At 36.5% G+C, this 27,357-nt stretch overlaps 1 protein-coding gene across 6 annotated transcripts in view; it reads left to right on the plus strand.

Moving 5' to 3' along the window:
- Nucleotides 1–27,357, plus strand: part of Lrrc4c (leucine rich repeat containing 4C) — a 1,368,573-nt gene that overhangs the window by 556,556 nt on the left and 784,660 nt on the right. For all 6 annotated transcript variants that reach the window (XM_087651931.1, XM_087651929.1, XM_087651928.1 and 3 more), the window contains 1 exon segment: nt 6,799–6,886. The gene's annotated coding sequence lies outside the window, so the exon portion shown is untranslated.

Here is a 27,357-nt window from a genome sequence, read left to right on the forward strand (position 1 = left end):
CTTTCTTTTACTTTTTAAAAAACTTTCTTTACATCCTTGTATATTTAGTGAGAACAAAATAAATTGGCCTCACTTACAAATTTGAACTCTTTTCCTTCAATGGAGTTAGCTTTATTTATTTGACTGTAAAGTATTAGGGGTAGCTAAATACAGACCGTCGTCATCGTCGTAGTCTTCTTCTTCTTCTTCTTTTTCTTCTTCTTCTTTTTCTTCTTCTTCTTCTCCTTCTTCTTCTTCTTCTTCTTCTCCTTCTTCTTCCTCTTCTTCTTCTTCTTCTTCTTCTTCTTCTTCTTCTCCTCCTCCTCCTCCTCCTCCTCCTCCTCCTCCTTCTTCTTCTTCTTCTTCTTCTTCTTCTTCTTCTTCTTCTTCTTCTTCTTCTTCTTCTTCTTCTTCTTCTTCTTCTTCTTCTTCCTCCTCTTCTTCTTCTTCTTATTTTTATTTTTCTTATTCTTTTTTTGTAATTTTTCCTTACTACTAATTTAGAGTCCTAATTACAGTAGTTCATTAATATGTGAAAAGGGATGGATCTGTTTATAAATAAAACATCCACTCAATTTTAAGCTATTCGCCCAGAATAGTAAGTTCATTTCTGAAGGAAAAAAAAAGGAAATACTGAAAGATTAATTTCAAATAGACCGATATGCCAGGATTTTAGTTCCATGAAAAAGAAGTAATGATTTGAAAGTGATTCTTGGTAGTTATTTACAACAAGTCTTGAGTAGATAATTTTTGGACTTATTTAAGCGCCAATACTAAAGAATGGTTTTGAATTTCTGAAGTGTCATTTTAATACCTATTTATAAAACCGAATCTCATTTATGATTCACGTCATAAATGTTTTTTGTAAAGAGCATTAATGTTCAATGCAATATCATCATTCATTTTATACCTTAACGTTATGTTTCATGAAACTTTTTTGTTATTCTCATAGTGAAACCTTATACATAGGCACACGAAGCATATATACAATCATCAGATATACCATCTCTGAGCTAGGCTTTTAAAAATTTTTATAACTCTTCACAAGTATGCAAGCATCATTTTCACACTTTATGATAATTTGTTGAATTGCCCTAGTCCTGCATGACCACCTACCTTTCCATTTACTGTATAGTTATGTAAATTTGCTAGTGCCTGGTGTTAAATCAGAACATGCATTTGCAAGATAGACTCATTACACTGGAGTATTTTATAATCTGAGAAGTCAAAATGCATACATTTAAATAATTCCCCCTCTTTAAGTACAAAGATGTAGAAACTAGGGCAGTCATGAGAATCAGAGCTACTTAGTGGGAACAATGGTGTATTTCAGAGTTGTGACCTTAGTCTTGTCATCTGAGAACAAATGTATAGCTCCGTTTGGTTTTAGTTTGTACCAATCTATCTCATTTCTACATTTTTAGGAGTTCTATGTTTATTTACCTAAAAAAGAAAATATCTGTGTTTGCCAAACTAACTGCTGACATTTACAAACTAATCTAAACAACACCAAGCAGAGATGTGCATTCCAATGAATCCAGGGGCATGTCTGCTGTCTGTGTCTAGCACATTCTATCCACTACTGTGATCAGGAACATAAGGGCGAAGTTTCATAACCAAACCTCTATGACAACAGTGCTCTAAACTATTTTCGAGTCTGTTGTCAGGCAAGTTAAAATATCTGAGGATTTTCTCATTCTGCGTTCAGACCTCTTCAGTGTGACAGTTTCGAATTGTTGTGGGGCTTGCACTCAAATGGAGAAAGGTCAGAGGAAGATTAGGTTTTCTCCCTGCCAAACTGGTTGTATATCATGAGAAAACAAACTGTCACAATTGGAGGAAGACACAATCCTATTCATTTTTCTTTATCGGATTTTCCCAGTGTACTATGGCAACTAAGAGAACATTCGCAAGTAATCCTTTTAAAGTGACACCAGACATAGAATCCTCAGATTAAATTGATCCTTTTCATTAGTATTTTATTATAGTGAATTACTGCAGTCACTCTCCAACATTCCTAGGTCTCAGTTCACAAAAGTGATTACAAATAAGATGAGAGACTTGGGAGACTCAGTGCTCTAGAACCATTATTTACAGTAAAGAAGTCAACTCTGCAAGGGTCTTACCATGCTTTCAGATACTTTGCTTTGAAGCCATTATTCAGCTTCTAAATATTCTGGCAATTTTCTATGAGATCTGACATATTTGCCTTTTTTGAATGCTTATTGATTCCAGATGATATATATCTGTTAAATGAATATTTGCTTTTGTAATAGAGAAGTATCTAGCATAGTACATGTTAATCCCACCGATGAAAGCAGGAAAATTACTGTCACCAATAATGGCCAAATTGATTATAACAAGGTTTTTATTCATGTATAGGAACGTTTCTCCCAAAGTCAAGGTTTAAGAGATAATCATTAGACATTGGGAATATAAAGACTTTTATAAATTAGGAGAGCATGTCCAAATAGGGTATTTGGCAGGCAAATTGGTAGAACCATAAGCATAATAAGTTGGTCATAACAACCTCCTGAAAAAATACATGATTACAAGGTGGTCGTAGAAAGGTAGTTATAGCAAGGTGGACATAACAACTTTTGAAACAAAGTCATGGTTGTAATTTCCTGGAAAGGGAACCATTTATAGTTAAAGTTAGTGATAGGGTATTGCCGAATCTTTCTGAAACAGATTTAATTTATGAATAGGAATGAATCCAAACAGGAATGAAGGGTTTTTTTTTTTTTGTTTTCTACTCTTTTCAGTTTGTGTTTACTACAATATGGTTTTGAAGCTCAAGATGAAGAAAGGGTTGCTTATCACATAGTCATTCTACTCTTCGTGTTCTGTGTACATGCCAATTATTCCCTCATTTCCTCGTCCTTCAGGTTTAAATGGAGATAATGATTAAGGTCCTAATTCCACTGGAATATTTAACAATTAGGTATTGGTACATGGAATGAGCTTAGAGTTCAATCTAATGAAGAATAGCTATTCAAAGTACTATATAATATATATTATTACTTTTATTAATAGGCTATTCCCTATGCTTTTATATATGGCAAAATGTCATCTATCTTACTTGTCAATGTTGCTTATCATATTGAAACATACATACTTAACAAGTTTGAAGTTCAAAAAGCCAATATTTAGTATTAGGTACCCCACTAATGTTACAACTTTTTGGGAAATGTCTAACATTGCTAAAGCTAAGCTTTCTGCCTTCTGTCAACTGGGCAAAGCTTACTTTTATCAGGATTGAAGTTTCCTTATCTGAGCTATATATTCAATTTGTTCTGTTTCATTTGCAGGATTTTTAGTATTCAAGTCCTATTTTATAGGGTGATGTCACTTTATTGGCTCAGTTCCCACATGAAAATGACAGATAATATGTCACTGAAATCATTACAGTTCTGTACCTAAGGCTTTATAATATAACTCAGGAGAATGTCTGTATGTAAAACATGGCAGATCTGTGCGCTGGAATCTAATTTTTCACAGAAAAGAAAAACAAGAAGGTATTTATTCCCTGATTTGGAGATATAAATCTCTCAATAGCCCTCCCCCCCCCAATTTGGATAATCAAATTCTGTGTCAGGCATATGGGGCTGTGGATACTCTATTATGTGACAATAGAAACATATGTTAATAAAGGAGAAAGACCCAGATATATCCTTACAAATTTGACATCAAAGAAACTATAATATCTGGTGCACTATCACTCATCAATTCCTTAGAAATCTAAGGCTTTCTTCATCAAATTAATATAGTTAATTCTAAACCACATAGGAGGGGTAATTTAAGACACTAGAGATTGGAAATACAGAAGTGAAAAACAAAAACAAAAATTTAAGCTGCTTTCTTGCATAAGGGAGAGGAAAAAGCAATTCTACAAGTCCATTCAAAAAAGGAAAGTGTCTTATATTAACGAGAGCTTTGAATAATCCTTGAGATGTTGATTAGGATAAGGAATCCCAAGATGTTCCATTTTGAAATAGAACAAAATGGCTGAATGATAGGAAAATCAGGTGTAGGCAAAAAGTGATTGTTTAGGCTTAAGTGAAGTGCATTTTAGAGGAAAGGAATATTAGAAACAAGTCCTGGAAAGAAACAGGCCCAGGAATTCCCAGGAACTCCTAGAAGACATTATTCTGCAGAGAGTAAGAAGTCTATGTAACAACCTGAACAGGATTATGTAGGGTTTGTTATATATTTAGGATTCTCTACAGAAAAAGCTGTTGCAAGTAGAAAATTTAGACTCTGGTACAATGAAACTTGAAAATCCTTAAAGTAGTTTGGAGCTGTAGTTTTGAAGACAAAAAGAAAACCAGAGTTGCATTTTCAATGCATTTAGAAAATAGGACTAGCCTGTATGTTAACACACTTGGTTTGGGGCATACTAATGATTCTTCCTTGGGAAGGATAAGGATTTGTCACCCGTGAGGGAGGAACTTCAATCGAGGATTTGCCTCGATCTATTTGACCTGCGTACATGCATATGGGTGCATTTCTTGGATGCTAATTGATGCAGGAGGGATAAGCCCACTGGTGGAAACCATAAGGCAAGTGGGTCTGAGCTGTATAAATAAGCTAGCTGATGGTTAATTTTGAGTCAGAGAGAGAGAGAGAGAGAGAGAGAGAGAGAGAGAGAGAGAGAGAGAGACAGACAGAGAGAGAGAGAGAGAGAGAGAGAGAGAGAGAGAGAGAGAGAGAGAGAGAGAGATTGAACACCTGTAAACAGCACTCAGCATCCCTGCGTTGCTCAGTGGCCTCTGTTTCAGTTTCTTCCTCCACGGTTCTTCCTAGAGTTGCTTTCCTGACAGCTATGTGATGAACTGTTACATGGCAGTGTGAGATGAAGTAAAATCTTCCCCATTCCGGTTATTTTGTTCAGAAACCCTTTTTCCTTTTGTAGTGAAATGGTGGCTCCCAGTGTCTTAGAATGAAAGGATAAATGTGTCCTTACCTAGATTGTCGAAGGACTAGACTGGTGGCAGGGAGCTCACTTGTACATATTCTAAGTCTCACGTGATACTTCAGAACAGTGTATAAAGATCGTCATCTACTCTCAATATGGCTACTGCTGATTAGAGTCTGAGAGGAAATATATCTGTGGCCAAGCTATGCAAGAAGATATTGCTTAGAGCTCGAAGTAGGTCATGAGGAGAATGATTCCTACAAGACAAAATGCTGTGTTTAGGGTGTGAGTCACTGTGCAGTTCACTATTACAGGAAAGGAAAGACAAACCTTGGAGGTGACTGAAAACTGACCAGACTGGAGAAGAAAACTTGAGAGAATGGAGTCCTACATATAAATGAAAACTGTTTAATTGGGAAGGACTTTCTAATCTTTGACATGTAAATCTACCATTCTTAACTAAATGGCTAATTTGCTGTATTCAGTTCTTATAATTTATGAGTTGAATTACTGCCACGATTGTTTACAATATAAATAATAAAAGAATTCCTATCCTACTCTATCTTTATACTCAACCAGTGTAACAAACGCCATTTACCTAATTTCCACCTATCATTCTTGCATTTTCCTGTGCACTGTATGTCTAAATAAGAAAGATATTTGTGGAAATGTAGATAAGATTGATAATTTTTATAGGCAGCTCAGAAAGAGAAGAAGGCAGGGAGGAAAATTGGAAAGGAATCAGAATTTGATGTTTAGTAATTGGGAATACTGAAAAAGAAGAACAGCATTTCAGGCAAAAGAGCAGACCAAGTGGCATGAGAAGTGAGAGGCACGCCTTGTTTAAGAATGTGGAACAGCAGACAGGAGCATGTTGTCTTTGAAATGGTCCATCCAGCAGCTGACTGCCACAAACAATGGATGAAGTTTAAGGACTCTTATAGAAATATAGGAGAAGAATTGCAGGCCCCAAGGATATTGGAACTACACAGGAAAACCAAGAGTCAACTAATCTGGACTCTTGGGAGTCTGAGAGCCTGAACCACCAACAAAAGAACATACACCTAGGACTCCCCACACAGATGTAGCAGATGTGCAGCTTGGTTTCATGTGAATCCCAAACAACTGGGACTGAGGCTATCCCAAAGGCTGTTGCCAATATATGGCATATTTTCTTATAGCTGGGCTGCCTTGTCTGGCTTGCCTCAATGGCAGAAGTGTCTGGCTTGCCTCAATGGGAGAGGAAGTGCCTAGCCTAGCCTTGCAGAGAATTGAAGTGCCAGACTCGAGGGTTACCCAGGGGTCCCCACCTGCTCAGAGGAAAAGGGGAGGGATGATGGGGGGATGATTATGAGAGGGGGTGGCTAGGAGGAGGGCAGTGAGTAGGATATAAAGTGAATAAGTAAAATAAAATCAAGAAGAGAGAGGGAAGAGGCTATAAGTAAGAAAAACCAAGGACCTGGAATGAGTTCCTTTGACAAAAATAGTGTTCACAAGAAGAGAGAAGTGAACAATGGCATATCTTGTTTTCTCCTTAGGAAAATATTACTCAACAATCTATTAAAAAATCTTTATAAATGAATATATTTTACAGAACAAAGTATTATGTTTACATACATAACTGCCCTCTTGTAATTTGGAAAAGTCCTTAAGCATGAAGCAAAGCACACATAAACACACACACACACACACACACACACACACACACACACACACACACACACGCAGGTTATATTTTCTAATAAGTTTGTTGAACTTTCTTAAGAGTAATGTTACGGGTTGGGGATTTGGCTCAGTGGTAGAGCGCTTGCCTAGCAAGCACAAGGCCCTGGGTTCAGTCCTCAGTTCTGGAAAAAAAGAAAAAAGCGTAATGTTATGTTTTAACTTTATCTTTTTTCTAGAAATGATTCACTTGATTGCAAGCCTCTATGTTTACCAGAGAGAGTGAAGCTGAGGAAGTTGGAGCTTCTGTTGACACTCTAAACTCATGTGAGTGTAACTTGAACAGTATATTTAAGAAATAAAGAGAGCATTGTATCATTCGATTTGCAAAGAGCCCTGGTAATGAAGATATTTGAGAATTAGCATGGTTATTTGCTGAATACTGGGCCTAGACCATCCTTTTGATAGTGAATTGGGTGAGGTTGCCAATCTCTATGAGGAGAACTTTGAAGCAGAGTACTTCTCACAGGTAGGGTTAAATTCTCTCTCCTAGGATAATAAATAACCTTCAGTCCTCAGCTCACCAAGCAACCTTCTCTCACCTCAATATCCTTCCTCAGAACTCTTTCTGTCTCTCTCTGTCGCTCTTTCTCCCTCTCATTCTTTCTCCTTTTCCATATCATTTATCTACTATCTGTCTACTATCTATCTATCTATCACTATCATCTATCCATCAATCTATCTGTCATCATCTATATATACATTAGTGTCTTTTGTGAATTTACATTTCTCTAAAGAGCTGAGAGTAATTTGTCAATACTTGGTGAAATCCAAGAGAAGGAATGACTTCATTTTGTTTCATGTGTATTTCCAGTACTCCACCCAGTGTCTGAAGTGTGAGAGATCAGCCTGGCTTTTGACATATGTCTGTAATCCCAGTACTAAGAAAGGTCCGATCAAAGGATTGCAGCATATCCAAGATCATCCTCGTCTATATTCTGAGTTCTGAGGTAGCCTAGGTCACAGTGTGATACTGTTTCCCCCTTAAAAATCCAAATAAATAAATAAATAAATAAATAAATAAATAAATAAGTAAATAAATAGCATTTCAATTATTATTTTGATAGTTTTTGGCTTTCACTTCATTTCTCTGTTCTTAGTGTTAAAGTTTACATAGAAGCACTATTTTAATTCTACTAAGCAATTTAACAATCCTTATGATTTTTTTCCTTGTGTTGTTCAACTTAGACTGAGGTTTCGAGTTTTCTCTTATGTCCTTTATTATAGTTTATCCAAATCACTTCTACATCTCAGCCCTTTGAAATCAGGACCATTAATTTAGCTACTTTGCTAGCCTCACTAACTCTTGGCTAAGATCTTAGTCTTCAAAAATTATTAATGACTTTAATTGCTATCTTTAGATACTAGAAGGGCCTCTGGCATTTTTCCATCTACAACAGTATTATCTATGATAAAATATTCTGTTCCTGAAATGAAATTTTGGCTATTTGGTAGGATAGCTTACTGTAAGCAATATTGAAATTGTCAAATAAAAAAAGTCCTAGTGAAGAAATCACACTATTCTGTATTTTATTATATAGTTATTTGTGATGTATTATCAAATAATTAAATTTATTTGTAAATTCAAATGATGTATATACATATGCACAAATCCGTACCTTTAATCTTTCCTAGTTTAATGTGTTATGATATTTTTACTATAGCATTTGTGTTCAGAATATGCATATCTTGTGTGTGTATACATGCAATTTTCATCAAATGCCACATAAATAAAGAAATTAACTGTAATTCCTTGTAAGTCAGTACCATCAATGAAGAAATGTACTCTGGGTTTTAGGTGAATCTACAGGTTCTGTTGAAGAGAGATATATAAGAAAATACCTGGGCACAGAAGTCTAACAAATTAGTAGCAGATACTTAAAACTGAATGGCCATTGATTAAGTCATTGTAAAGGAAATAAAATCCTCTTGCAGTCTCTTTATGTTTCTAATAAATGCAACTAATACTACATAAAATAAGATAGCTACAAAGTGTTTCAAGAATCTAGGTAATCAGTCCTGCCTTTATATAATCCTTCACTGCTATCCTGCAGTGCCTGTCCAATTTAAGTGTTCCTCCTCCCCCTCTCCTCCTCCTTCTCCTCTTCCCCCTCCTCCTCCTCCTAATTCCCCTCCTCCTTTCCCCCCTCCTCCCCCTCACTCCCTCCCCCTCCTCCTCCTCCTCCTTCTCCCCTTCCTCATCCTCCTCCCCCTCTCTTCCTTCCTCCTCCTCCTCTTCCTCTCCCTCTTTTTCCTTCTCCTCCTCCCCTCCTCCTCCTCATTTTTTTATTTTTATTTTTAGATATTAGATGTGAATTTTATTTTCTTCTGCAGTAATAAAGTTCAATCATTCAAAACTGATTTTCCATCTTTTATAATGTTATGCTCATGACTGGTGTAGCAGCATTAAAAAACTGAAAATCTACAATAATTTCTTAATATATATAAAAAAGCAAAGCAAGATACAATTAACATTCTCATGAGTTTTGAGATCTCCGTAATTTTAACAAACTTTCACAGGAATGCCTCACAGCCACCTTAAGATTTTCTTTTCTGTCAGTTTAACTTTTCCATTTTCTTTGTTTTTCATTTGCTAGAGTCTACCCACAGATTGTTTCTTTAACTAAGGTCTACTGAAATGAATTGTCTTCCTGCGTGTCTGAAAATGTTTTCTCTTTCCTTCCCTTGGGGTTTATCTGTCTTTAAATTTCTATATTAAACATCATTTTTTTTTCATTGAGCAATCCAGAGAACTGGACTAAGGAAAAGAAGGTCCTGTGTGCTTTGTAAGAAGTGAAGCTAATTAAGTACAACACACTGAAATTGGAGTACCTTGCTAACAACTCAGGATAAACACCTTCATTTTTCCAAGGAGAAAACTGCAATCAAAGAGTTTCATTCAGTAGTCGTGTCTTTTTGAGAAAAAATTAAATTCTTTCTTATTTTTAAGTGTTTAGGTTATGGCTACTTGGCACCAGATAGACTTTGGGTGGGGGGATTTTCCCTCAATAAAATAAGTCCCTCTTTCATCTGCGTTGATCACCCCTTGATTGCCTTTGGGTGGAGATTTGTAAAATTTTCTTCATCAACATTGGCATAGCATCTGGTGGTGTTGTTATGCAGACTTTGTTTATTAAACCTATTCCGAGGGTTTATAAACACAGCTTCTCTTTCAGCCCTCTCATACATTTATCTATCTATCTATCTATCTATCTATCTATCTATCTATCTATCTATCTATCTATCTATCTATCTTTTTCTCTGTGCAACATCCCTGGCTGGTTTTGAATTCACTTTATAGTTCAGGCTGACCTTGAACATATATTTTCCTGGGTCTGCCTCCAGAGAAGGCTGGAATTAAATAGATTAAAGGTATGCTGCATCTCAGCCCTCATATCTTGAAGTCACAAGTTCACAGCAGTTGTTTGAATCCTCTTGATTTTCTAACATTTGTGTCCCCCGACCCCGAAGGTTAAAGGAGAATTAGTTTTTGTTTTTTGGTTATCCTCATTCTCAAACTCATGTGTATCTTCTTATCTGCCTTGAGTTAATTTGCCCTGGGTTTGATATTCTGAAATTCATCTGACATTTGTTGCCTAACCTAGAGTTGTTTGCACTGAAGCATTTTTCCATGAATTAAAGTTTCTCCACTGCACACTTCTGCCAGACCTAGAAACTATCAAGCAAATCCATAACGATTCTTTAGTGGCTTGAGGGCCAAAATATTTTTAATTAACTATTCAGCTTTTCATTAGTGGTAACTTAATAGACATTGAAACAATTTCTTTAGGAAAACTATGTTGTAGTTAATTTATATTTATTACAACAAAATTTTAGAATGTAAACTCTCTTTATCCATAAGATTTGGCTCAGGGGCTTGAATGATGTCCACTCACGTAGGCCACTCGTTCCCAGACTGACATTTACAAAGATGATTTATTCCCAAAGCACAGTCAGAAAATTTTAACAGCAAGGATGGGATCCTGTAAGTGCTTTGCAAGCACCATGGACCATGATTACACAACCTTGGAAGGGGAAACCTAGTCCTGCAACCTAAACAAGAGTAAAGTGACATTTTTACTTTCTTTTTTAAAAAAATAACATCTTTATAATAATTTTAAAAACCAATTCAGGTACACTAACAATAGGCAAGACCTTCTGAGGGCCAGGATCAGCCATCTGTCCAGGTATCCCACTTTCCCATCTAAGGTCATTAGGGCTTAATCTTCTCAAAGATGCCATCTCTTATGAAAGTAACATCTTTTCCGGATCCCCAAGAGACCTGCCAGAGCCGATTTTATAGTCCTCTTAATTGTGTATGGGATGAGTATGGTCTGCAGTTCAAATAAAGTGTAGTTAATCTGTAAGTAAGGCAGTCATGGAGATTTTCATTAGCATAGCCCTGTGAAGGCTGAACATTAACACAAAGTGGCACCGTAGCATAAACCGCTCAGCTGAAAGGACTTCATCATCAGATAGTCTTATTGTCCCACTCAGCCACATAAATCAAATAATCTGCCTTTCTTCAAAGGTCTTTTACTGCCACAATATTGGTCGACTGGAATTCTTGGAATTCTGTAAAATTATAATTACTAGTAGTAATTATTATCAAATTAGTTGTAACAGTTTAAAGAAAAAGCAACAGTTTTTCTCTTAAAACAGATTGCAGTCTGGAGAAAGGAAAAAGAAAAAATAAGAAATCTGTAGTGCATTTGAAGTTTACTGTTTTCCTCTACACGTCTAAATTGTCACCAAACAAACTGGAGGAGATGAATTCAGTGACGCTCTGTAGCAGGTGAAGTCTTCTCTTTTCTTTCTATAAATGAGCATCACTGTATAACTGAATCTTCTAGGAGAATCAACACTGGCTACCATCCATTTAATTAATCTTTTTAAAAGGTATTTGAATCTAGTAGATCAATATGACCACAAGTTAACTCCTTTCAAATCTTGATTTTTTTTTTTCCTGTAAGAGAATTAGTGTGATGTGTAGGCACATCTACCAAAAAGAGCGCCTTCTGTGGTAGTGGTGGTAGGGGTGGTGCTTTTCAATGAGTCAGAACTTTATTTTGCCAATTTGCTGATGTTTTCCATTTTTAAAGATGAGACGTGTAAAACCAATCAAATTAGATTCCTTTCATCTGCAGAGAACCCAAATGAGAAACGTGCTTGGTTATTAAATTACAGAATTAGCCTTTGAACACTTTTTATTGTTTGTGTGAGAAGAGGCAATTCTTGATATTAAACTTAACTCTGGAGGAGATTATACAACCACCCTGGCAGCATTTTCGACTTTTCAATTTAGTTGTAACTATGACATTGTGGGAAGAATTATAAGCCTACTGTGGGAAACTGAATAATTGTAGCAGGGATTTATTTTTATTTTTTTATATTTCTAGCCTAAATTAAGATTAACAGCATATCACTTTGACATTCTGATTTTTTTCACGGAACACAAAAACAATATTTCCTATAATTTTAGAATTCATCTTTGATATCTTTATGAAGCCCGTGAGCTCTAGAGGAATCAGTGTTTTATCTGTTATACAATAGAGTAGGTATTCAACACAGGGTTAAAACTACAAATTGTTTCCTTCACAGTGATATTCTAAAATGCACCTATTTCCAGATAGTGAATTCAACAAGTCTCATTAATTCCAAGATTCACATTTTGTCCAAACATTTATAATTACAAAATTGAGGCACATTTTATAGCATTGTTAAGAGATTTAGTTTCCATTAAACATTTTTTTTGCAGAAAATATAAAATAGCATGGTCTTTTATTTGGTAATATTTTAATTGTGAGATCAGGTCATTAGGCATATATGTGTATGTGTGTGTATACATGTGTGTAGCTTTAGTATTTATATATGTTTGTGTGTATATTTCATTCTGTGTATAGGCTTGTGTGTATTTATATGCATGTTTGAATATATATATATGTGTGTACATGTGTATGTATTTATATGAAAATGCATATATGTGTATTTATATTTGTATATTTGTGTCTCTTTACATAATATAGAGGTATGTACCTTTATGTATGTGGATGTATGTACATAGCAGTTACCTCTGAAAGAAAAATTAAACTTTACATTTCTTATGACATCTGGAAATTATTTCTGTTTTTGCTGAGTATATCGCCACCAAACACCATAAAATTTAGATAGTAAAACACAAAATACAGAAATTAATTCCACTACTTTCAATCCTGAGCTTATTCTATATATACACATGCTCCATTTCTCTTTTAACCTTTTATGTATATTGAGTAAGGGACTATAAATTACTTGAAGGAATTGCTTAGGAAACAGTATTAAAAGTAAATGAAAATTTCCACTTTCACTGATTTTTTTAGAAATGAACAAGTAATAGTAACGGACAACACACACACACACACAGACACACATGTGCATACACATACATGCATCATTACCCACTCATTTACATACAGGTGAATATGCATGTGGACACCGTCTAACACATTCTTGTCCCAGTAATTCCAATTAAACCATTATTAGTGTAACCTTGAAGTCAACTATAAGTCAATCACATGTCACTAAGTACTTAGCATTTGTAGGAAAAAACACCATTTATTCCAATAATAGAATTTACCTTTAATTAATTTGCTTTTTGCTTTGAATCCATTTGTGACTACCAAAGAGCTGTTAATAACAAACACGTTAGGAGAAAATATTATCCATTTGAAGAATATATCTAAGGATAAAAAAAACTGGCTTTGCTTCATTCCAATTTATCAGCTACAAAGTTGACACATATTTTATTCTTTGTGGTAACCTATTTATGTTGCAATTAAGTTTTTGTCATTTTAATTTTTTTTGGTACTGTACATTTTACCAACAATCAATAAGTACATATTTTTCTCTTTATTACATTTACTCAGTTATCTTATACATGTAAATGTATATATGTGTGGCCATGTGTGACCTAATGTACAAGTTGATGAGGAAAAACACCTTTATGGATTCAGTTCTTGCCCCAATATATGGACCCCAAGGATTGAATTCAGATCTTTAGGCTTTTTGTTGGGTGATTTTACCTACTGTACCTTCTCATTAGGTCTAAAAATTTTCTGATTTTCCATTAGCTTAATCATTTTACCTTTATCTTAATTATGCTATGTCTTAGTTACAGTTTCATTGTTATGAAGGGACAACATTACAAGGGCAGTTCTTATAAAGGAAAACATTTACTTGGGCTCACTTACAGTTTTGAAAGTTCAGTCTATTTAAGCATGGTGGGAAGCATGGCAGCATGGGGGCAGTCATGGTACTAGAGGAGATGAGAATTTTATATCTTGATCAGCAGGCAGCAGAAGGGGACTTTGTGTCGCACTGTCCAGACATATATACATATATGTTCTTAATGTCCTGCCACTACAACAACACACTTCCCACAGCAAGGCCACACTCCCTCTACCCACCTTTAAATAGTGCCACTCACTATGGCTAAACATTGAAACATGAATCTATGGGGACAAACCTATTCAAAACACCACGCTCCATTGCCTGACCCCTCTAGCCCTGTAGACATAACATAAGTCACAATGCATTTAGTCCAACTTCACAAGTTCACACACTCAATCAGTCTCAACAATGTTTAAAAGTCCAAAGTTCAAAGTCTCTTCTGAGATTCATACAAACTCTTAAGTGTAATCCTATATAAATTAAAAAAAAATATCCGGGCTTGGGGATTTAGCTCAGTGGTAGAGCGCTTGCCTAGCGAGCACAAGGCCCTGGGTTCTGCCCCAGCTCAAAAAAAAAAAATCCGATTCTTCAAATATTCGCAATCATAAGTATGGGTACATAGTAAGGAAATACAGGAAAAAAGCAAGACCAGAAAATATCTGGTCAAACTTCAAATTCTTCATTTCCATATTTGATGTCAAAATGCCCTTCAAATCTCCAACTCCTTTCACTTTGGTTGGCTGCAACACAATTCTTTTTGGGGGGGGGCTGTTTTTACTCCCTGTTAGAAGCTTTCCTCAGCAGGTATCCCTTGGCATCTCTAACATCTTAAGGTCTTAAAGGCAGTTCAACTTCAAAGCTTCTTATTCCAATGTCTGTGATCCACAAATGGTCTTCTGGGCTCTTCCAAAGGGCTTGAGTCACTTCTCTTGCTCTGCCCTCTGTAGCATTCTAGACTCTTATTTTAGACTCCACTCCACTGCTGCTGCTCTTCTTGATGGTCATCTGTGTTAATGGCATCTTCAATACACTGGGGTCTTCCATGCAACTAACATTCACTTTCACCAATAACCTCTCATATGCTATCCTCATGATGCCAAGACTCAACTCTTAGCATGACTCTTTCAGTCCTGGACCTTCAACTGTCACTGAGGCAGTATCTTTATCAATGAGACTCCTGGCCTTTTGCAGTGTCAAGCAACAGTTGCTCTCAACAACCGCTTCATGCCTTCAAAAACAGTATAACCTGTGTGATTCTTACAAATTACTAAGTTCAGCTGCCATTACAAGGACTATCTCTGGAACACAAATTCTTTGTCCTATCAGAAAATACTTCCTAAAAGATTTCACCTCAGTAATGCTGCTTTATTCTTAATCACAGCTAATTTATTAGCACCAGGTAACCAGCATCAACTCTTCCAATAACCCCTTCTACTTTTGACTCTATAGCCAGAGCCACATGGCCAAAGCTGCTGAATTCTGCTGCTTGCTGAGACTGGAACATGGCCTGCTTGTTATATTATACCTTCCCAAGCTTTTTGTTTTCAATGATTTCCTTTATTGTCCAAATTTGGCTGTCCTGAGACTTGCTTGCTAGACTATCTTTAAACTAAGAAATCTGCAAGTCTGCTTCCTGAGTGTTGGGGTTGAATATGAGTGCCAACCACCATACCTGGTCCTAAACATTTCTTTTCCTGGAACTTACGCTGTACCAGGCTAGTCTTGAACTCAGAGATTTGCTTGCCTGTGTCTCCTTGGATTAAAAGCATGTACTACCATGCCTGGGCTTAAGCTTTTCTTTAGTTCTTTTTTCACAAGATCTTTATAAGTTATGAATTGTAGTTCATTCCAGGAATAGCTATGTTGGCCACAGACTGTAGCAATTCCTACCTTGCCAATTTGTCACAAAGCATATTTCCTCATGTCCAATTAAAAACAATAAACAGGTTATAATAATGTCTAACATAATAAAACTATCACTTGTTCAATTGAACATGCATAAATAATAAGCTTAGCTGAGTGGTATCTTGCTCTGTGCTCACCACTCCCTTAATTCCATCTAATCTCATGGAACAAAGGTTTAGCTCCATTCCCCTTCCTGATGCCCCCTTTAATATTTGAATCATACATAGTTTTTATATTTACTTTGCCATGCTTGATCAAAATATTCCTTATAAGAGTGAACCACAGGAGAGTCTATGCTAGGCTTTTTGGATATTTCCTTTGTCAGTGAAATAAATATGAATCTCTATTCCTTAGCCTGAGGCAAACTCTTCAGACAAGGGCATAAAGCAGCTCCATTCTTTACCAAAATACTACAAGAACAATCTCACAGCAACATTCTAAATCCCTTTCTCTGAATCTTATTGATTCAGGTCCCCAGGGTTTAAATAGGACACACACCATGGTATTCCATGCTTTTCCTACTATGATCCATTAAGCTCCAATTGAATCGTTCCACTGCTTTCCTAATCCGAATTCCTAACATCCCCGTTTCTCCAAACAAAAGCATGGTCAGGCCTATCACAGCAATACTCCTTCCTGTCCCTTGTACCAACTTCTGTGTTAGGTTTTCATTGCTGTGAAGGGACAACTTTACCAAGGCAATTCATATACATGGAAACATTTAATTGAGGCTGTCTCACAGTTTCAGAGGTTCAGTGTGTTATCGTCATGATGGGAAGCAAGGCAGTATCCAGATAGATATGGAGCTAAAGGAGCTTAGAGCTCTATTTAATCAGCAGGCAGCAAAAGAGGACTGACTGTGTGTAAAACTGGTCAGACTTGAGCATATTTATGGGACCTCAAAGTTCCACTTTCCTAGTGACATACTACCTATACAACAGGGCCATACCTCCTCCAAAAAGGTCACACTTCCTAATAATATTCTCCCTGGGTAAGCACTCAAACATGTATCTATGGGGGCCAAATCTATTCAAATCACCATAGCTTACATTATTGAATGATTTCATTTTATATAATAACCTATTCAGTTTTGTAAGGTATGAAAATACATTTAATGTTCTTAGAATTTGAGAAAGTATAGCTATGCCTGCAGAACAAAAACATCTTCAGATGTTATTACACCCTAGTAATCACATTTTAACTTAACAATTGAGTACATTTCTTTGTAAGATAAGAATGTAGGATAAGATTTGTCTGGTTATTATTGTTGTAGTTGTTTTGTTTTGTTTTGTTTTTTGTTTTGTATCTATACTGACTTATTGAACTAGTATTCTAGAGTTAAAACAAGCTCAGGTGTAAATTGTGAGAATTGGAGTTAGGATGGGCCTGGCCTTCATTCTACATAATGTGCTGGTATAAGCGGGTTAACATATTAACATATCAACATGACAGGTCCATATCATTAAATCTTTTCACATCTTAACCAAAGTCAGATCTGTTCATCCGGCTTGCAGGAGAGTGCTTCTGTACCTTGCTACCTAGTTCCAAAGCACATAGTTGATCTGCTATTATTTTGATTTATTCTTCCATCCATAATAAATACTCACTTTTTCTTCATTTACTGATCGTCTTAATTTTACCTTAAACAAACAACCAAACAAAAAAAACCAGCTGTCTGTTCTGTCCCTGGATGAATCCTGGTAATACATGAATTAAATGATGTACAATACAGAGGTCAGAGAGGAAGAGACTAAGGCAATCTTGCTGTTATATGTACTTCTGCCTGCTGGATAATAATCTCTCATCCTGGAATATGCGATGAACTTGACATTCAGACTGAATGCCAAAGCTAACATGTAATTTAGTCAAATTTGAGCCTAGCTGTTGATGGCGTTTATGTTGACTAAGGGAAAACAAATTATATTTGAATTTCTGGTTTTTTTTAAACTATGTGTTCACAGGTTGTATTGAAACTTTTGCCTACATTTAATTTAGTTTTTGAGAATTTTACAAGGAATGTTATATTTACATAATTTTTCTTTCCTCTTTCATCTACAATTTTTCTCAAACCTTCACAACTTCTTCACAAATTCAGGACCTCTTCTTAAACTATTATTGTCACATAACTATATATTACACATATATTAATATACTAATATTAATGTAATATTAATATTTTAAATACAAGCTCCTGAGTCTATTTAATACTTTTTTTATTTGTGTTTATGTAAATGTCTTATAGCAAAGGCTTAACTGTGTTATCATGAAGATATCAGTAATTTAACAGTAAATTTCTGACCAGAAGTTCCAATACTTTTTGCAGTGTAATTGAACATCAGTATATTTTATATCTTAGATTGTGGATTAAGTAACATTGTAGTCACTGGGTTTGGTGGCTGAATATGGGTTAGATCCTCAAGCAGGGCAGTCTCTGGATGGCCTTTCCCTCAGTCTCTGATTCACTCTTTTCCCCAGTATTTCCTTTAGACGGAAACAATTCTGGGTTAAAACTTTTGAGTTGGGTAGGTGACCCCATTCCACATCCAGGGTCCATGCCTACTTCCACATATGGTCTTTGCAGGTTCTCTCTCTCCTTTGTTGGGTATTTCAGCTAATAACCCTAGGAACCCTTTTGGTTCCTAGGATACTCTTGCTTTCCTGGCATTTGGGACTTTCTGATGGCTATTGCCAATTCCCTGTCCCTCACTGCTACACACCTCTGTTCAATTTCTTGACCCTCTGTACATCGCCCCTGTCTCCTCCCACACCTGATCCTTCCCCCTTTCCCTACCCTCTACTCTGTCCCTCCCAGGTTCCTCCCTCCCTTTATGTCCTGTGATTATTTTGTTCCCTCTTCTAAGTAGGACTGAAGCATCCACACTTTGGTCTTCTTTCTTCCTTAGCTTCATATGGTCTGTGAACCACAAAATCCAGACACTATTGCTGATGCCAAGAAGTGCTTGCTGACAGGAGCCTGATATGGATGTCTCCTGAGAGGTTTTGCCAGAGTCTTATTGATACAGATGAGGATGCATGCAGCCAACCATCGGACTGGGCACGGGGACCCTGATGGAGGAATTAGGGGGAGGACTGAGGGAGCTGAGGGGGTTCACAAGCCCATAGGAAGAACAACAATATCAACCAAACAGACCCCCCCCAGAGCTCCCAGGGACTAACCCACCAACCAAAGAGTACACATAGAGGAATCCATGGCTCCAGTCACATATGTAACAGAGGATGGACTTATCTGGTGTCAATGGGAGGAGAGGCCCTTGGTTCTGAGGAGGCTCGATGCCTCAGCATAGGGAATTCTAGGGCAATGAGGTGGGAGAGAGTGGGTAGGTGGGGGAGCATCCTAATAGACACAGGGGTGAGGGAGGATGGGATAGTGGGTTTGCAGAGGAGAAACTGGGATGGAGGATAACATTTGAAATTTAAATAAATAACCAAAAAAAAAACAAAGAAAAAAAGATTATTGTCACTGACCTGGATTTCAACAAAATTTCAAATGTTGTTTTCAAATCTCTTTAGTTATAATTTTCTACAAATTTAATGTTTAGTATACAGCAGAAATAATACATATACACAATTATCTTTATATGTAACAAAGGCATTAATAAGTTATATAATAATTTTCTTTATAGTTATCTAGCTAAAAAATGATGTTTTTCTAAGTCAAACTCTATTTCCCAATTATCTTCTGTAATAACTTATCCTGTAATGCCCTTTATCCCATACTGCATGGAGTGGATAACATTCTCCCATATTCTATAGCAACCCCCAAATCACACTTGTTTTTAGTTATAAGTAGTCTTTAGTTCAGTAGTCTGAACACTACGAAAAATTTTAAGTTAGCTGAGGGTCTTGTCAATTGTCTAATTTCTGTTCTCAGTTTGGTTAACAGTTATTCCTTGCATCCCTATTGTTTGCCAAGATAAAGAAAATGAAGGAAAAAAAATCATGGTGATATTTCTCTTTCATGGTAAAGTTCCTGTCTGATGTACCATGGATAGAATACATCTGCTTCAAACTCCATGAAGGCTTGAGAAAGAAGAGGCTGAGTGGAATTGTAAGAGTCTTTGTATCAGAACAGGACTGGCGTGTAAAGGAATCAATCTGAAGACAGCGCACAGGAAAGAGAGCAAGGGAAAATTAAAGAAGGTTCTTTGCAGTCACTAACAACTCAAATCATCAATCTCTACCCACACCATATTTATCTCTATCACTTCCTGTTGTCACTTTCCAGAGATCAAAATCTGTGCTCTGAGACCTCTTTATAGGGTTTGACTCTTTGACTTTGACATAGACCTAAGAATCAAAGGAAAAATGTTCAAACGAAATAGAATATTTCCTGGCAATTAGTTATGTTGGGTGTGTGTGAGTGGGAGCATCCTGATAGAACGAGGGGGAGGGGCTATTGGAGAGGGGAAAGGGAAATAACATTTGAAATATAAATACCTAATATATCCAATTTTTATAAAAGAAACAAAAAAGAAAATAGTATCAGGCTGTAATCAGTAAGCCTTAGGGCATTTTCTCAAATAGTGCTTAGTAGGGAAGAGCCTAACTTGTTGGTCAGTCAGGACATTCCTGGGATGATAGCACTGAGTTCTATAAGAAACTAGGCTGAGCAAGACAGTGAACAGCATACCTTCATGGCTTCTAAATCAGATACTGCCTTCAGGTTCCTGCCAGGTGGAAATTCATGACTTAGCTTCTCTCAAAAGACTGTGACGAGGAATATGTAAGTCAAGTAAATCCTTTTGTCCTCAAGTTGTTCTTGGTTATAATTATTAATCACAGCAGTGGTTACTCTAAGACATTTTAATACATGCATTTATTGCGAGAAAGTAGTGCAGGTTGAATATACCTCCCAAATATTTGTCAGTTTTGGGGTTAAAACCTTTCGAATAATTTTATAGCAGTTTGGATTGTTGTACATAATTTAATTATTGTAACTTTACTATACACTACTTAACATAAGTTTTCTCTCCACTGAGAAGCTTGCCAACCTATCTTTTCTAGAAATTGTGTGTTGTGAAAAGATTAAAAACTCAAACACCAAATTAACACTATGATCATTGAGAGTGGTGATCATCTACATTAACTCTCTATGTATATTGTTGTCACTATTGCTCATTTCTCCACTCATTAATGTATATCTTTGTTAGATAGACAGAGTAGTACTTGCTGTTGGAGACAGAAGGATCTGGTATTCAAATCAGCTACTGGTATGCTGCAAGTTCAAGGGCATTCTGGGCAACATGAAATCCTGTCTCTAATCAATAAAATACTGAAGAAAAGAAATAACTAGACAAATAATGTTAAAGAACTTTAAAAATACACTGATTAAAAGAAGGATACACCACTAATACATTTCAGACATACTACCCTAAAATCTCATCAATGACATCCCAAATCAAAACCCATCTTCTATTAGTTGATGAGTTTTAAGAACAGGATATTTATGGTCTCAGAAGAATCTTAATTATTTTTAGACTTTCCTGATTATTGAGGGGAAGGAGACAATTTATAGGACTCATGTCAACCACAAGAAACACAACACATATTGTCACTCATTGTTAGTGTTGTTTAAAACGTTTTCCAAATATTCTACTTGAATTGAGAAATATTGCTCACGGGTTCAAGTACTTGAGACAGGAAAATCCCTCTTATGAACTAATGAATTAGTTGCTAACTTCAAGATTATTCGATATTGAGAAAGGTGTTAAATACTGTGAATCAGAAATAAGCATATGGAGCTAATTGTTATTTTCACATAGACATGCTTTTATATGACAAAGAATGATAATTTTTCTACTTTAGTACTGTGGATGGTTAAGTAGCTTGAAATAGTCAAACCCACTTTAATACTTAAGGAAAATATATTTTAAAAAAGAGAGATAGCTTCTTCCTAAAATGGAACTAGAGTGATTTGAGGAAGAAAATTTGGATAAAAGGAGGAAGTGTGCAGTAAATACAGATAGCTCTGCTTCTGACTGACATTTGGAAAAGCCACTTCCTTCCTGTATATCTTAGGTTCCTAAGCATTGCAAATTATGTGAGCACATCATCCAATTCACAAATTTAATAAAAAAGTAGTAGATATTAATTTGAATATAGTAATAGATCCTTAAAAATGGCTGTCTATCAGAGAGGGCTGCATTGTATGTGTTTGTGAGCCTCTCTCTCTCTCTCTCTCTCTGTGTGTGTGTGTGTGTGTGTGTGTGTGTGTGTGTGTGTATGTGTATGTGTGTATGTGTGTGTGTATGCGTGTGTGTGTGTATGCATGTATGGATGTATTCATAACAAAATTATATAATAGATTATTTTGCCTTGGAGACAAGAAGTGATATGGCCTAAATCTCATTATTTATACATAGACTCAAGGGAAATTCTCAGTAAGGAATGAAAATTTTCAATGAAATTCTAATGAAACAATCAGCAATTAATCTGTGTTTTTTCATCTTTATTTAATTGGGTATTTCTTATTTACATTTCAAATGTTACTCCCTTTCCTGGTTTCCAGGCCAACATCCACCTAACTCGTCCCCCTCCCCTTCTATCTCGTTGTTCCCCTCCCCATCCTTTCCCCCATTACCGCCCTCCCCCCAACAATCCCTTTCACTGGGAGTCCACCTTGGCAGGACCAAGGGCTTCCCCTTTCCACTGGTGCCCTTACTAGGCTATTCATTGCTACCTATGCAGTTGGAGCCCAGGGTCAGTCCATGTATAGTCTTTGGGTAGTGGCTTAGTCTCTGGAAGCTCTGGTTGGTTGGCATTGTTGTTCATATGGGGTCTCGAGCCCCTTCAAGCTCTTCCAGTCCTTTCTCTGATTCCTTCAGCGAGGGTCCCGTTCTCAGTTCAGTGGTTTGCTGCTGGCATTCGCCTATTTTTGCCAAATTCTCTCTCAGGATAGATCTACATCCGGTTCCTGTCGGCCTGCACTTCTTTGCTTCATCCATCTTATCTAGTTTGGTGGCTGTATATGTATGGGCCACATGTGGGGCAGACTCTGAATGGGCGTTCTTTCAGCCTCTGTTCTAAACTTTGCCTCCCTATCCCCTCCTAAGGGTATTCTTGTTCCCATTTTAAAGAAGAAGTGAAGCATCCCCATTTTGGTCACCCTTCTTGAGTTTCATGTGTTCTGTGCATCTAGTAAAATTCTAATGTAACTATCAGCGATTAATGTGGTTTTTATTCAGCCCACTTATACTGAGTTCTTTCTATTAACACAACTTTGTTGAATGCACATAAATTCAAAAGAGGCATGAGACTTTATTGCTTGGCTAAATAAACATAAACCCAGCATCAGAATTATGTCAATCCCACACTGTTTTTGTTTTTTTACAGTAGTTTTGAATAATGCAAAGACTGAGTGCCCATGTAAGGTAATGACTTCCACTTAAAGGACTTGCTCATATTATCAGAGAATTCTGTATTTTGCAATACTGAGGTATGGGACCCTGGTTCTCTTTTATCTTGACAATTTAAGCCAAACATTGAATAAGGCAATGTGTTTTTAAAATAATTTATCTAAGGTGAAAAAGCTAGCATGAACAATATACAATTCTCTTAGCTGTGAAACAGAAGGTCGGGGTTTAAGTTCAAATCTAAACTGAGAAGCCACCATCCCTCTCTTACTCTGTGAAATCTACCAGAATTTTAAAAAAGGACACAGAATCCTTTGTTAGTGGCACAATGGTCTTTAACAGAGGACTTCATGTACCACAGGACATTGTCATGTTTTAACTTAAAACTCATGCTCTGTAACCAGTTTCAGGTTTAGTTTTTGTAGGAACTGGGTAGCTATTGGTGAAATTGAAATGTTCTCTAATAAACAGTTCAGATGATTTTTTTATTTTTTTTCTTTAGGGAGAATTAACTAATAAGCCATGCAAGAACAAACTATCTCAGTTAAAATTTAAATTTCTATTCCATTTCTTTTCCATTATGGAGACAAAGATGACTGAATTAGATGGATCATTCTGAAAATTCATGATGTATTAGTGAAAATTCAATCTCTTATTTAAATAAAGACACACACATATCAACTAATATTGATATATAAAGTTGAGATAAAGAAATCAATAAAATATCTATGATTATACTCATCATCAATTGTCACTACTCATTGCATTCCTACCCACCTCTTCTTCACTCAGATGTGAAGAGTTTTGAATGTGGCCATGGTTAGATTTTATGCAAGTATATACTTAATTATGGCATATACCAGCCATGTGGAAAAGTAGAGGTTAAAAGTAGGTAAGACACTTGGAAATACTTAAGTAATATATTAGATGCCATGAATCATTATTTGTTCTAGAATTGCAGTTGGAATTTAGAGTTTGCACAAATAAATTGTGCCAACTAATACCCTTAGATTTGCCCACCCACACAACTGATGCCTTCAAAATACTAACCTTTACTACTTTTAAACCTTTTTAATTTTTATTATTTGATGGAAGTTGTGGTGTAGCCAACATTACAAAATCTTGCATAGATGAAGATTCTGCAAGGAAAATTAAATAAAAATCCTTTTATTTGGAATACACACACTAGTGAACATACACTACTCGGATGTCAATAAAGTCTTCCACTACAAGGCAGAACACTAGTTCATCATTATATCTGCAGAGGACATTTACAACTTAACTTTATTACCATGTTTGACAAAAGTCCTTTAGTCTCTATTCTGGCCCTTTACCTACACTCATTCCTTAACCTAAATCCTTGCAAACACTCTGCTCTGTGCAAATGAGTTGGACAAGTTCATTACCACTTCTGGAAAACATCTCGAAGCTTGTGTCATGCTGAGTTAGTGGTTTTGTAATTAAATGTGTGCAGTTTTATTTTCCCAAGTCGATGAATTAATCCTTGTGCTATGCAGTTTCTTATTGGAAAATGTGATGCTCTATTTGTTTCCTTATATAAAAATGGCAGAATGAAATCTTGACTAATGAAAATTTTAAAGTTGTTTAATAGATATTTGATTTATGTATTTCATGCCCATATTCAAATAACACAAATACAATTACACAAATAAAACCCTCCAACAATTTCTCTATAGTAAGTCTAATTAGAAGTCTTAAAGACACACACACACACACACACACACACACACACACAGACACACACACATTCTGATTTTTGGTTAACATCATGACAGTATGTGTTTTTAGAGTACACTACCAAATATCACTGAAGGTATATTTATTGCATTACATGTTCTCATTTTTCTCTATTTTTCTTTCTCTGCTTTTTCATAGTTAAATTTATTATGTGTCTCGGTAATAGATTAAATTAGGAGATGTTTAATATTTATTTGTTAGATCAAATAATATCTTCTCTCTCCTAGAATACCCATGAAAGTATAGATTTCATAAAATGCACATAATAAATCCTTGCCATTCAATGATACACATTCTAAACCTTTGTACAATAATATTTTCCTAATTAGAATTGCTATAGAACCTTATGCTTCAACTTTTGCTCCGATTGTGTCTGCCCATGAATTTTCAATAAGCCATGAGAAAGCCAAATTAAAATGGAAAGCAGAAAATGGAAATATTTTTCAAAGGAAATATTAGGAAAAGGGACAACGATGTCTTTGAATCTGTCTTCAGGGTCCCGAAGTGAGTTTAAATGGAGTTTAAATAGGGGGCCAAGGATATGTATATGTACATCTAAGCAGTCTTAGTCAAGCTGTGATCCCATTATCTGTGATTCCTTCTTGTCCTGTAATGTGGTCAGACTGACATGTTAGAACAACATGTTTGAAATCCCTTTCTTGAAAACCAATTCCTACCCCGGCTGCTTCCTTTTCCTTCTCCCAGCATGGAATTCCATTTCTTTATGATCTATTGTTTCAGTAGACTGATAGTCAGACTGAAAGATCCAAATCAAATGTATATGTAGAAATTCTTCATTTCTGCCAGATGGGCTTACTGAATTGCAGGGCCATTCCAATAGGATTTTATAGGACAGTTCAACATGCAAAGGGAATTACTTTGTTCTTTAATATTTTATGACTCTAAGGAATCTGAGAGCTTTAGAGATGGCTTGGTGGGCAGGAGTGCTTGTCATCAAGCTTGATGACCTGAGTGAGATGCCTGGAAAACACATAGTGGGTGGAAGAAACCAATCCTGGCAGGATGTCCTCTGAATGCCACACATATGCCATGGTGTGTGCCCACAATGCTCCCAATCCCACACAAGTATTTTTAGTGTAAATATATTATAAACTAAGTTAGTATTCAATTTTTACAGTAGAAATTTAAGGAAGAAAATAAAATTAAATTAAATTTCTGTAGTGAAATGAGAACTTCTCAGATGTCTGTCTTCTTATCTTAATCAAGATGGTTAAGTCTGGGGACAGTTTGAGGCATCTATTCTAAAATTAAAGGCAGACTATGTAATGCAGGCACTCATCTTTAACACCTCCATGACTTACCAAGGTAATGACCTTCTTTGATAACAGTTGTCCCTTTTTGAAACCTGCATAATTCTGCATCTCTGGGGACTCTCATCTCCCAGTGGTTTGTTTGTCATATCCCAATGGTTTTGTATTCTTATCAGCTAACTATTTTGAATAGATGGTGCCCCCAAAATTACAAAAAAAAAAGAATCAAATGTGTTGCTAAGCACATTGGGTATAACTGTAAATCTGAAACAGTTGAGTAAATTCTTGTACCTGACATACCAAGGGGTTGTCCTTTCCAAGGATCTTTGAAGTTGTCTATCTATGTGTAAATCCTCCCAATAAATTCTTTGCATCAATCACTCTGCCAATAATTCTTTTTTCCAGTCACCAGTTGGCCCCATAACCTATGGATGGTTTTGTAAAATTCTAAGAGAATTGCAGATTTAGGTTCAGACAGGCAGAAAAACTTGCTACACAAATTGGTCTGAGGGTTGAGTAAACTACCCTATGTAAAGGGGCGGCAAGGAATGAGCACCAAACTCCAGATGTGAACTCTGTGTTGTCTCTTCTTCTGCCGCCTTTATTTTTTTTTTTATTAAATTGAGTATTTCTTATATACATTTCAAGTGTTATTCCCTTTCCCGGTTTCCGGGCAAACATCCCCCTCCCCCCTCCCCCCTCCCCTTCCTTATGGGTGTTCCCCTCCCAACCCTCCCCCCATTGCCGCCCTCCCCCCATAGTCTAGTTCACTGGGGGTTCAGTCTTAGCAGGACCCAGGGCTTCCCCTTCCACTGGTGCTCTTACTAGGATATTCCTTGCTACCTATGGGGTCAGAGTCCAGGGTCAGTCCATGTATAGTCTTTAGGTAGTGGCTTAGTCCCTGGAAGCTCTGGTTGCTTGGCATTGTTGAACATATGGGGTCTCGAGCCCCTTCAAGCTCTTCCAGTTCTTTCTCTGATTCCTTCAACGGGGGTCCTATTCTCAGTTCAGTGGTTTGCTGCTGGCATTCGCCTCTGTACTTGCTGTATTCTGGCTGTGTCTCTCAGGAGCAATCTACATCCGGCTCCTGTCGGTCTGCACTTCTTTGCTTCATCCATCTTGTCCAATTGGGTGGCTCTATATGTATGGGCCACACGTGGGGCAGGCTCTGAATGGGTGTTCCTTCAGTCTCTGTTTTAATCTTTGCCTCTCCCTTCCCTGC

This window comes from Rattus norvegicus, chromosome 3 (genome assembly GCF_021556685.1).
Source record: "Rattus norvegicus strain SHRSP/BbbUtx chromosome 3, alternate assembly SHRSP_T2T, whole genome shotgun sequence".
Taxonomy (NCBI): domain Eukaryota; kingdom Metazoa; phylum Chordata; class Mammalia; order Rodentia; family Muridae; genus Rattus; species Rattus norvegicus.